A 13,724-nucleotide genomic window follows, 5' to 3' on the forward strand; every position below is an offset into this window, starting at 1 on the left:
TAGGTCAGGGTGCTTGAAAAATGCAGTTTTCAGTGTCGTGAGCAAGTTTCGGGGTCTCCATTCAGGTTGCGTGTTGCGTCGCCATCGTGAAGACCGAAATGCAGTCGAAATTGCAAGTGTCGCAATTTTAGGACGCTACAGAGACAGAAGCCCAAGAAGCAGCCATAACACTTAGCATTGAATTGCCTAAGGGAAAAGTGTTGAAAAGAAAGAAATAGGACACTTCAATGGCTCTACCGACCCCTCCAACAAAGAGACCTAACACAAGGGCATCTGCTACATCACCGAGTAAGAAACAAAAGATTATTGTCATTCCTAAGGTAACTAGAACTTACAAGAAATCTACTTGGAGACTCATTTTGCCAAAAGAGTTGAGTGATACCGAATCTGAAGATGCAAATAAATTTTAGATTGTGAAAAGCAAGAAGGTAGATGTACATAGTGTAGAAATTTTTTGTAATAATCTAAAGGAATATGGTGGATTTGGTGGATTCAGATTTGTTAAATATGAATCCAGATCAGCTGATGAAAAGAGGCAAATTGAAGAAGCTGTCATTTGTACACTTCTCAAATTCTGAGTGGTACCAGTAGAAGTATGTAATTCTATTCCTAAGGAATTATATGCACATATTGAAACCAGATGGCAATATGCCCTAGACTCGGAGAAACAAATCAGAGAAAGAAGTTTGGTGCATCTCTTTCCTGATATGTCAGTTGATGAAATAAAAGAACATCTGAAAAATAGCCAAACTCAATTTACAGTAAAACAGAAGGCCTTGAAATTGATGAATGGCTTGTATATAGAGGTAGAGAAGGAAACAAAGGAGCAATGGAAGACCATCTTTCGAAGAAAGAATGCTGGTGAGCAATCTACAGTGGAAATAGTCGATGTCACCGACCAAGAGCCTGATGTCACCGAGCAAGACTCTGCAGACACCATTCAAATAGATGAAGATATCATGGATGCAGAGGCACCTAAACAAGAAATGATAGAAGGCAATGCTTATGCAAAACTTGTCTCAAGTGAATCTGTTTTGGAACAAGTTCAGCCTTACCCACCGATCAATCAACTTGCTGCAATCGAAGCTCCTCAGGCTACAGGAGAAGGCACCGAAGGTCAAAAGTCTATAGTAGAAGGTACTTCACAAGAACCAACCTCTCAAGCACCTTCTGGCATGAAAAATGTTACAGCTGAGACACCAAGCACCGAGACACCGAAGGACACTACCAAGGCTAAAGAAACCGACAAAAGTGTTGTCTTTACTGAGCAACCTACCGAGGGTCCTCAAGCCTCTCAAGCTATAGTAGTGGTTCACCCGGTGAAAGGTAAAGAAAAGAAATTGAAAAAGCATAGTTTCAAAATTGATTTATCAAAACCGATAGTGTTGCCCAATGTAGACATCTCCAAACTGAAAGGGCAAGCACTCAATGAATTCGGTGAATTGTGCAAAGCAAAGGCCGAACAAGAGAAGCAACTGGCCATACAGAGGAAGAATAAAGTACTTTAGAAGGTAAAAACCTTACTATCAGATATGCTACCCTCAGCTACAGTATCAACCGATGCAGCCATCCATATTCAATTGGATGAACTCCTCAATCAGATTGAGATATCTGGTGTACATGCATCCGAATACTTGAGCAAACTAAAAGACAAGGAGCTAACTGCTAAAATGATAGAGAAAGTACAGAAATCAATTGCTGTTGGCAAGGTAAAACTTGTCAAATTTATTGCTGAGTTGTCCCCTCAACTCAAGAACATTCTTTCATTATTTCAGAAACTTTGCACATTTTCTTTATTTCTTAAGGACATTAAGAATAAAACAGAAGCAATTGAGAAAGAGATCACCGATCTCTCAAATAAGTTGACCCCCGAGTCAAATTCAATTCAGAACTTTTATACTAAACTCCAATAGCTCATGGCTCAACAATTGGAATTGAGGAATGATGAACACAAGATCAGGATGGACATAATGACACTTCAAACATTATTCCTTCCTCATCTTTCATCCGTTCAAGAACAGCTAAACCGAGCCACCTCTCTCTCTACTACAAAAGAAGGAAGCACTTTAGATGGCTTAATTTCATTATTGGCTAATATTAATGCACAAAATTCTTTAATGGACAGTGTCAAGGATGCACTTTTTGTCGCCCTCACCAATGCCCAGACAAAGTACAAATCCATTTTTGATCAGCTGCCCCCTCCCAATGGTAACTAAATTTTGATGTTTGTCAAAAAGGGGGAGTATATCAGAGTATATCTTCAGGAGTGTATAGTATTAAAAGAATCAAACAACCAGAGTGTAGTATATAGGGGGAGTATACCGAGTAGTGAACCGAGCATGAACAAAGGAAAGAACAATGATTACAAAGTTTTGTATAGCATATTGATAAGGGGAGTATATTTGATTATACTATTTCAATGACTAATGTATATACTGCATGTTTAGTTAGTTTTGTAATGTATATAGATTTTTGAGTAATGACTTTGAAAGTAGTTTTGGCAAACATCTCAACTAATGTCAAAAGGGGAGATTGTTACTACTTATCAAATTGCCATTAGTTTTATATACAAATTCATTCTATATTCTAGTCGGTTAATATTACCGAATCATGCAATCGGTACACACAGAGAAGTCGGTATGTACAGTCTAGTCGGTTACAGAAGGAAAACAGTCACAAAGCCCAGTATACACCGAGCTGTCTACCGAGCAGTAAAGATAATACACCGAGTTGATATACACTGAGTGAAATGTGTTACTAGATTCATTGAACCTGGACACACATATGAAAATGTGTTACAAGATCGAGGCACACATAATCGTTATCACATTAGAAATTGCACATACAGATTTTGTATAATTTTGAGGTCATCTAACCAATGAAATATTTTGCATGGTTATTTTTTTGAGAAATCATGTTTGTAAGATCGAAGCAATGAATCAGATCACCGACTTAAGAAGTCTATTTATACAGCATGAATTTAGGGTTAGAAACATAGATGTGAATGTGAGAAATGTGTGTGCATGTGCATATGAAGCAAGACTTATGTGATACATGAGAAATCACAAGGCATTATGACTGTTATAGAGACACAAAGGTCACCGAGAAGGTTATCAAAGAATAGTCGAGGAACAGAGTAAACAGAAGGGTTTACTGAGTTACTTTATGAGTTACCGAGGTATGCTATAGGCAAGGTAATCTTATTTTGAGCACATAGAATCTGCTATAGCATTTCAGATGTAAAGTTGTAGATATTTGTATTTATTCTATTGTAATATTTTGAAGTTGTAAGAGAAACCTTTAACAGGGTAAAAGACTCTAAACAAGTCTATAAATTGTAAATCCTTTAACCAGGTGCTACACTTATATAGTGTTGTAAAATCCTTTAGCAAGGTAGATCTAACTGATCTTAATACTCCTAACAGGGTAAGCTATCAGAAATAGCCAAATGTAGCTCTAACCGAGCACTCTTTATTATTGCAGTAATGAAGTTGTGGGTGCCATCCCCACCGCAATTTTTCTCTCTAACCAAGAGTTTATGCATGACCAAAATATATGTGTTATGGAGTGAATCATGTATGAATGTTATCAGTTGATTATAGTTTTGTTTTATGTTACTGCACTATTCTGTTTATGTATAACAGTAAGGTTATTACAAAAGAAAAATTTTGGAGTACTGATTCACCCCTCCCCTCTCAGTACATTAGCTTTCCATATTGGGCCTAACAACAAGGAGAAGCAATGAAGCAAATCACAGAAGGAAAGAATACATAGGAAAAATATGCTCCAAAAGATGAGAGTTCAATAATCTCCAAAAATGTATTGTCAATAATAATCCTTCTTCATACAATGAAAAGAAAGAACTCAACCTTTAATAGGTCAAGAAACCCTAAAAGGGACAACCTAGGTTTGCACATAATAATTAATTATATGCACCTAAGTTAGCTTAAGTGTAAAAGAGATAAAGGGAACTTAAATAATTAAACAAATAATGTTTAATTAATCAAGTAAATACCTAAATACTCTAACACCCCCCCTTAAGATAGACTTAGGGAGAAGCTAAAACCTAGAACAACTACTGAAAGCAATAAAGATGGGTCTCGGCAACAAGGCCTGATCAGGGACCCAAATACAATGAAATCTCTATGAACTGGAGAAATAGAGAAAACTACGTGGGAACAAAACTCTACTCCAAAAAGAGATGGAAAAGAATATCACTGAAGCATGAAGACCCTGCAAACTCTGTCGAAGAATAACTGCTGATCTGAAGAACATCCACTGAACTAGAACATGACCAGGTAGAGAAGACTGTAATCTGCATGAGTGCCCTCAAATGACACTACTCGAATCAAGAGGCAAACAAGACAAAAACAACTGAAATCGAAGATACAGATGGCATGAGAAACCAAAGCCTGAAGAGCTGATCAATCGAACCATGGAAGCGGTAGAACCAATAGGATAAACCTCCCCATAATGCGGAAGTGGGAGAGGGACAGGAACACTGAAAAGGACAGCCAAAAACAATTGCATGATGAAGAACCAAGAACATCAAAGGTGCTAAGACACATCATCATGAGGCAAATGTCGTGGAAGGAACACTCACTGGACAAAGGAAGATGGCAAATAATAGGCAAACATCAACCCCCTCATGGCACTTGATCAATAGTGCATGTACAACAAGACACAAGATATGCAAGATTCCAAGTAAACACTGCATGATGGCACTTTATCTCAGTGTGTTTGCATAAATACAAGCTACAATGATAAGAAGACTGAAAATAGAAACGTGAACCAAAATAGAGACACCTTACTTAGAGAAAACATCCCAAGACCTGAAACAACCACGATATCCACCAGATTGCTGATAAGAAAAAAAATGAATAAAATATGCATGGAGAAAAATCTGGAAATTAAACTTAGATTTCTGGAAAGTACACAACACATGCTTTCCAAAAATATAAAGTTTTCAAAAAACAGAGGTCGGATGCTCATTCTATGGCTCCTAGAGTGCAAAAACTAGACCTCACTTTGACTGGAAAAAAACATAGTCAAACAAAAAAATTAGAAAAAATTACCAACACCATGAGGTCGGGCTCAGAACCAACTTTCCAACGCCTATTCGTTTTTGAAAAAATGACTCTGTATGCCCAAGATAGGGCCAAAAAACCAAACCCCCCCCCGAAAAAACCAAAAAAGGGAGTCTGGTGGCTTGTTTGGGTGGAGGAGGGCAGGGAGCGGTGCTCCGGTTGTGGCCCGGTGGCAGAGAGTAGCTCCTGTGGCAGCCCGGGTGGAGCGGTGCTTGAATGTGGAGTAGTGGTCGCTTGGGCGGCGAGCCGGGGAGTTGAGTGGCGGCCAACGGAGGGGAGGTCGGGCCGAGCGGCGGCCGGGGAGCTGAGGGCCTCAGGTAGCGGGGGCCGCATGGAGGCGGAGGCCGGGGGCAGCAGGTGGCGGCGGGCCGGTTGGGCGGCGAGAGGTCGGGCAGCGGCAATGGGAGCCAGGAGCCGGTGGGGGCCGGGAGCCAGCAAGAGGCCGGGGAAGAACAACCAGCGGGAAGGTAAGTCGAGGCCAAAGGAAGGCAGGGGACCGGAGCCGGCAGCGCGGAGCCTGAGCTGATGGTGACAGCGCCGTACCAGCCTGCAGCAACGCAGGGGCCCCACGGTACCCTGCGTACCGTGGGGACCCCAAAAAAACCTTTTTCCCAGAAACAAACCCTCTTTTTTTTTTTGCTTTTTTTCAAGAGATTTTTTTTTTAATAAAAAAGCAAAAATTCGGCCTGCATGCCGTAAAAAGGCAAAATAATTTATTTTTTTTTAATTTTTTTTTTCTCGAACTGCATGTCAGGGCCATACGGCCTGGATCTGGAGAAAAAAATACTCCCAGAGGCTCAGAAACCAAAATAGGTCAAATTTTATATGACCATAGGGGTTTTTGGGCCTTCTGAGCATGATGGTGAGATCTGTTTAGGCCCAAAGTGCTAAAAAAAGGTCAAACCCTAGGTACATAAAAAATTCCTGAAACCCCAGATCTGCTTCCAAAGCCAAAAATTCTCAAAATAAGAACAAGTAGCTGCAGATCTGAAGCTTTGATACCATATAGGAGTTGAGAAAATACACCACAGGAGCCCAAATAATCTTTGCAAGCTGAAAAACCTATTACAAGGAGAAGCAATGAAGCAAATCACAGAAGGAAAGAATACACAGGAAAAATATGCTCCAAAAGATGAGAGCTCATTAATCTCCAAAAATGTATTGTCAATAATAATCCTTCTTCATACAATGAAAATAAAGAACTCAACCTTTAATAGGTCAAGAAACCCTAAAAGGGAAAACCTAGATTTGCACATAATAATTAATTAAAATAATTAATTATATGCACCTAAAGTTAGCTTAAGTGTAAAAGAGATAAAGGGAACTTAAATGATTAAACAAATAATGTTTAATTAATCAAGTAAATACCTGAATACTCTAACATCATTCCATCCCTCTCTCTCTCTCTCTCACACACACACACACACACACACACACACACACACACAATCCCTCCATCCACCTCTCAGGTCTCTCTATATCTCTCCCACTCCCTCTCTCTCCCCCTCTCTCAGGTGTCTGTATCACATTATTTCCCTCTCTCTCTCTCTCTCTCTCTATATATATATATATATATCGCAGGTGTCTCCCTCCCCCTCCCTTTCTCTTTCTCTCCCTCCCCCTCCCTTTCTCTTTCTCTCACATCTCTCTCTCTCTCTCTCTCTCTCTCTCACACACACACACACACACAATCCCTCCATCTACCTCTTAGATCTCTCTATATCTCCCCCACTCCCTCTCTCTCTGTCTCTCTCTCTCAAGTGTCTCTATCCCATTCTTTCCCTCCCCATCCCTTTCTCTTTCCCTCCACATCTCTCTCTCCCTCTCTTTCACTTTTTCCCTCTCTCCCTCTCACCATCTCTCTTTCCCTCTTTCCCTCTCAAGTCTCTATCTATCTCTCTCTTTCTCTCTTTCGCTCTCTCCCTCCCCTTCCCCCTCCCTTTGCCCCTATCTCTTTCCGTCTCAAGTATCTCCATGTGTGTCTCTTTCCCTCTCTCCCTCCCCTTCCCCTTTCCTTTCCCTCTCTCTCTCTTAGGTGTCTCTGTCCCATTTTTTCCATTCTCTCCATCCCCCTCCCTTTCTCTTTCTCTCTCACATCTCTCTCTCTCTCTCTCTCTCTCTCTCTCTCACAAACACACACACACACACACACAATTCCTCCATCCACCTCTCAGGTCTCTCTATATCTCCCCCTCTCTTGGGTATTTCTATCTCATTCTTTCCCTCTCTCCCTCCCCATCCATCTCTCTCTCTCTCTCTCTCTGCCTATAACTCTCTTTCTCTCTCAAGTCTCTCTCTCTTTCCCTCTCTCACTCTCTCTTTCCCTCTTTCCCTCTCAAGTCTCTCTATATGTCTCTCTTTCTCTATTTCACTCTCTCCATCCCCTTCCCCCCCTCTCTCTCTCTCTCTCGTGTCTATGTCCCATTATGTCCATTCTCTCCCTCCCTCTCCCTTTCTCTCTCAAGTCTCTCTCTCTCTCTCATAGACCCTCCATCCACCTCTCAGGTGTCTCTATAACTCCCCCGCTCCCTCTCTCTATCTATCTACCACACACACACTTTATTCCTCTCTCTCTATTATTCATTTCTCTCCCATTGACACACACACACACCTTCTTCCTCCCTTCCATCTCTATTTCTCTCTCTCTCTCACACAAGTGTCTTTGTCCCATTTTGTCCATTCTCTCCCTCCCCCTCCCTTTCTCTTTCTCTCTCAAGTCTCTCCCTCTTTCCCTTTAACTCTCTTTCTTTCTAAAGTCTCCCTCTCTTTCCCTCTCAGTCCCCTTCTCCCTCTCACCCTCTATCTCTATCTATCTCTCTCTCGCTCTCTCAGGTGTCTCTCTCTCCCATTCTTTCCTTTCTCTCCCTCCCCATCTCTCTCTCCCTCTCTCTCTCTCTCTCTCTCTCTCTCTCTCTCTCTCTCTCTCTCTCCCCCATTTTGTCCATTCTCTCCTTCCCCCTCCCTTTCTCTTTCTCTCTCAAGTCTCTCTCTTTTCCTTTAACTCTCTTTTTCCCTCAATTCTCTATCTCTATCCCATTCTGTGTATTCTCTCATTCCCCCTCCCTTTCTCTTTCTCTCTCAACTCTCTCTCTTTTCCTTTAACTCTTTTTTTCCCTCAAGTTTCTATCTCTCTCTCTCTCTCTCTCTCTCTCTCTCTCTCTCTCTCTCTCTCTCTCTCTCTCTCTCTCTCTCTCTCTCTTCCATTCTCTCCCTGCCACTCCCTTTCTTGTTTTCTCATCTATCTCTTTCTCTTTCTCTATCAATTATCTCACCCTCTATCTATATCTCTCTCTCTCAGGTGTATCTTTCCCATTCTCTCTATTTTTCCTTCTCTATCTCTCTCCCTCTCTCCCTTTCTCTTTCTCTCTCAATTCTCTCTCTCTTTCCCACTAACACTCTTTCTTTCTCTCTCAAGTATCTCTCCCTCTCTTTCCCTCTCTCCCTCCCAAGCCTAACCTAAGAGAGAGAGATAGATACTACGTGAGACGGAGGAAGGGATGGAAAATGAGTAAGAGACTAGAGAGAGAGCCCAAGTGAGAGAGAGAGAGGGGGAGGAAGTGAAGGTTTGAGAGAGAGAGGTTGATGGAAAGAGAAGAAGAGACTAGAGATAGAGAGAACCCATATGAGAGATAGGGAGGGGTTGAGAGAGAGAGATGAAGTGAGAGAGATGGAGTAAGGGAGGGGTTGAGGGAGGGATAGGGAGAGAGAGAGATCTCAAGTGAGAGGGAGGGAGGGAGGAACGTAGGGCTATCTCTCTCTCTCAAGTATCTCCCTCTCTTGTTCTCAACCCCTACCTTCCCCTCTCTATTTCTTTCCCCTCTCTCACTTAGGCTGTCTTCCCAGTATATCCTCTTTTCATCAATCTGGGCTCCCTTCCTACCTCCATCTCTCTCAAGTGGTCTCCCTCTCTCTTAGGTCTCTCCCTCTCTTTCCATCAACAACCCCCCCTCTCTCTCTCTCTCTCTCTTTCCCTCTCTCCCTCTCTCTTTCCCTATTTCCCTCTCAAGTCTCTCTATATGTCTCTCTTTCTCTATTTCACTCTCTCCATCCCCTTCCCCCCCTCTCTCTCTCAAGTGTCTATGTCCCATTATGTCCATTCTCTCCCTCCCTCTTCATTTCTCTCTCAAGTCTCTCTCTCTCACACATACCCTCCATCCACCTCTCAGGTGTCTCTATAACTCCCCCACTCCCTCTCTCTATCTATCTACCACACACACACACATTATTCCTCTCTCTCTATTATTCCTTTCTCTCCCATTGACACACACACACCTTCTTCCTCCCTTCCATATCTCTCTCTCTCTCTCTCTCTCTCTCTCTCTCTCTCTCTCTCTCTCTCTCTCTCTCTCTCTCTCTCTTGCAAGTGTCTTTGTCCCATTTTGTCCATTCTCTCCCTCCCCTCCCTTTCTCTTTCTCTCTCAAGTCTCTCCCTCTTTCCCTTTAACTCTCTTTCCCTCTCAATCCCCTTCTCCCTCTCACCCTCTATCTCTATCTATCTCTCTCTTTCTCTCTCAGGTGCCTCTCTCTCATGTGTCTCTCTCTCCCATTCTTTCCTTTCTCTCCCTCCCCATCTCCCCCCCCTCTCTCTCTCTCTCTCTCTCTCTCCCATTTTGTCGATTCTCTCCTTCCCCCTCCCTTTCTCTTTCTCTCTCAAGTCTCTCTCTTTTCCTTTAACTCTCTTTTTCCCTCAAGTCTCTATCTCTATCCCATTTTGTGTATTCTCTCCTTCCCCCTCCCTTTCTCTTTCTCTCTCAACTCTCTCTCTTTTCCTTTAACTCTCTTTTTCCCTCAAGTTTCTATCTGTTTCCCTCTCTCCCTCCCAACCCCCTTCTCTCTCTCTCTCTCTCTCTCTCTCTCTCTCTCTCTCTCTCTCTCTCTCTCTCTCTCTCTCTCTCTCTCTCTCTCTCTCTTCCATTCTCTCCCTACCACTCCCTTTCTTGTTTTCTCATCTATCTTTTTCTCTTTCTCTATCAATTATCTCACCCTCCATTCGCTCCCTCTCCCTCCCCATCTCTCTCTTTGGTGTCTCTCTTTCCCTCTCTCTTAGGTGTCTCTCTCCCATTCTCTCCATTCTCTCCATTCTCTCTCTCTCTCTCTCTCTCTCTCTCTCTCTCTCTCTCTCTCTCTCTCTCTCTCTCTCTCTCTCTCTCTCTCTCTCTCTCTTCCATTCTCTCCCCACCACTCCCTTTCTTGTTTTCTCATCTATCTCTTTCTCTTTCTCTATCAATTATCTCACCCTCTATCTAGATCTCTCTCTCTCTCTCCCCCTTCTCTCATGTGTCTCTCTCTCCTATTCTCTCCCTCCCCCTTCTCTCTCTCAGGTGTCTCTTTCCCATTCTCTCTATTTTACCCTCTCTCCTTCCCACTATTTCCCTCCCCCTCCCTCTCTATCTCTCTCTCCCTCTCTCCCTCTCTTTCTCTCTCAATTCTCCTCTCTTTCCCTCTAACACTCTTTCTTTCTCTCTCAAGTATCTCTCCCTCCCAAGCCTAACCTAAGAGAGAGAGATAGATCCTACGTGAGAGGGAGGAAGGGATAGAAAATGAGTAAGAGACTAGAGAAAGAGCCCAAGTGAGAGAGAGAGAGGGGGGGAGGAAGTGAAGGGTTGAGAGAGAGAGGTTGATGGAAAGAGAAGAAGAGACTAGAGATAGAGAACCCATGTGAGAGAAAGGGAGGGATTGAGAGAGAGAGATGAAGTGAGAGAGATGGAGGAAGGGAGGGGTTGAGGGAGGGAGAGGGAGAGAGAGAGATCTCAAGTGAGAGAGAGGGAGGGAGGAACGCAGGGGTATCTCTCTCTCTTGAGTATCTCCCTCTCTTTTTATCAACCCCTGCCTTCCCCTCTCTATTTCTTTCCCCTCTCCCACTTAGGCTGTCTTCCCAGTATATCCTCTTTCCATCAATCTGGGCTCCCTTCCTACCTCCATCTCTCTCAAGTGGTCTCTGTCTCTCTCAAGTGGTCTCCCTCTCTCTCAGGTCTCTCTCTCTCTCTCTCTCTCTCTCTCTCTCTCTCTCTCTCTCTCTCTCACTTGGGCTCTCTCTTTAGTCTCTCCCTCTTTTCATCAAATTGCCTTCCTCTCTCTCTCTCTCTCTTCATCAACCCCTCCTTCTCTCTCATTTAATATCTCTCTCCATTCGATTGCTCCCTCTTCCCATCCCTTCCTCCCTCTAATGCAGGAGCATCCCTAGTTCATAGCAATCTTGCATCAACCAAAAACATTTTCCTTTTTGTTTGCAATTTCTGTTTGCCTTTATGTGTGTCCCAATTTTGGCTCACCAGATCTTGTGGAGTTGGATTCTACTTGAAGACTTGATCATATTTCTTGCTTCCAGACCACATCGCATTTGGATCATTTTCCGGCAAGATATCGCTATTGGTTTCCATGACAATTTCCTATTAGTGGTTGATAGTCCTTTGTTACCGATTGCCTGGACCTATTTTGGGTGATCTACCAAAACCCCTTTCCGAAGCTTGCGGAGCCTTGGGCATTGATTCTGATGATCCTTGGCATGTGGCTGACCTTTTCCCATGATCTACATTTCATCCTTTGGATTTTTCAGAGGAATCTCTTGGTGGAGGTCGACCTTGTTTATTTTGCAGGTTAGGTCTTGTTCTTTGGGTTTTGATCCCTTTTGGGCCGACTGGATCCTTTGGATTGATATATATAATTGTAATTACGCATTAGAGTGTAATCAATCAGATAATCAAGTAGCTATACTGTGTGTAGAAGATAGATCTCAAGATTCAAGGTCCAGGTTGTGACCTATTCTGTATGTTCTACCAGGCCTGTAAGCCGGTATACTATAACCCGGTTATTACCAGTTGGATGTAATCAACTTTCATGCAATAAAACAACCTATTCTGCATTTCCTCCATCATATCTTTGTGTTTAATCTTGTTGACCGGTACAAATTGATCTCTTTGAGGTCCCTCCTCACCGATGACTGTTTCACCATCCCTTCCTCCCTCTCTCTCTCTCTCTTTCTCTCAGGTCTCTCCCTCAACCTATTTCTTCCTCCCACCTCTCTCTTTCACTTTGAATCTCTCTCTCTCACATGGGATCTATCTATCCTTGGTATTTTCCTTTCATTCCATCGACCTCTCTCTCTATCTCTCTCCCTAGTATTTGCCTTTATTTCCATCTGTGGAGACAAGAAAAGTGAGATTAGGTGACTAGGACCTAATTCCACTTTTGCCAACACATTGGGAATACGAAAAAGCCTAGGGAGATAGCTCACTTTGGATACTTCTTGTGAGAAAGAGAGAGCCAAGGATTACCTCTTAGGGTTTCTATTCCTCTTGTTGCAAATGATGAGAAAAATTAGGGTTTGAATGATCAACTAGACTCGAAGATAAAGAATGAAGCACAAATGAAATTAAAATTGAACAAACTTACAGATTTGAAACCGAGATGATGAAAGAATGAAAGGGAGAGGATTTTGGATGTCTACCTGATGCTGCAAACTGAGCCAAACTAACCAGGGCCAGGGTGCCATGCCATTGTCCCAAAGAATCTGACAGAGACTTGTAACTGGAGAGATGGAATCTGGATCCTGAACCTGAAACCTGCTAAAAATCATTGAAAAGTGGAGGGACCATGGCGCCATGCCCCTTTCCTTGACAGTTTTAAGCAAATTTGAGACTTCTGGCTGGTTCCAGTGTCTTTTCCTGATCTGAAACTACCTTTGGATGCCTGTTTCTGCATCTGCAACTGAAAAGGGAAGGTTTGGGTGGCTATATAGGGTTTTGCCTCAATCAAACCCCTATGTTGGTGATTTCCACCTCCATAAATAGCGGATAGTGTACTGAAAATGTGTGTGCTAGAACCTTGTGTGTATGCAAGATCCTAAAATGAAAGAAACTAGAGCTACCCTACGCATGAGAGTAAACCCTAAAGAGAAATGTGAATGTAAATGACAATGATTCAAACCAAATATACTAAATGATCTAAAGCATGAATGCAAATATGCAAATTTATGTAAAGAAGCTCATACAAAGACATGAAAATAACATGAAATCATACCAATCCCCAAGGGAGAGATATTGCCACTAGATCTCCTATTACTCTTCAATGTCTTCAAGGCTCCTAATTGATGATGAATGCTTGACAAATGCTTGATGAATTTTGTTGAATTTTGTTGAAGACTCCACATAGGCTTCTCTTTCACTACATAGAAGGCTCCTTGTGCTCCAAAAACCTACTCTTAGATCCAATCCCTTCAAATGAAGAAAGAGAGCTCTTATGTATGAAACCCTGGATCTTAATTTTGACTTGATTCCATCTTTAGGCCAACCTAGGAATTGAATTTCCCACCAATATTTTGGGGTTAAGCATTATAATATCATAGAATTATGCTCCCAAAATTTTAGGAAAAAAGTTGAGGACCATGTGCACTCCCACCACGGTCCGACCAAATTTTCACCAAATTTTCAAAGCTGTTAGATATGATGATATTAGAGTGAATCCCTAAGTTATAGCTAATTTCGAGGTGTTTTGATATGCGAAATCGGACCTTAAAGGTCAAAATAGGACAAAATTAGGGTTTATAATTAAATGATTTATTGAAAGAATAAAATGAAAAGGGGCACGCTTAGGGTAAAGGGACCAAGTTTATAACATGTTAAGTGATGAAACATGACT

This window comes from Cryptomeria japonica, chromosome 2, assembly GCF_030272615.1.
Source record: "Cryptomeria japonica chromosome 2, Sugi_1.0, whole genome shotgun sequence".
NCBI lineage: Eukaryota > Viridiplantae > Streptophyta > Pinopsida > Cupressales > Cupressaceae > Cryptomeria > Cryptomeria japonica.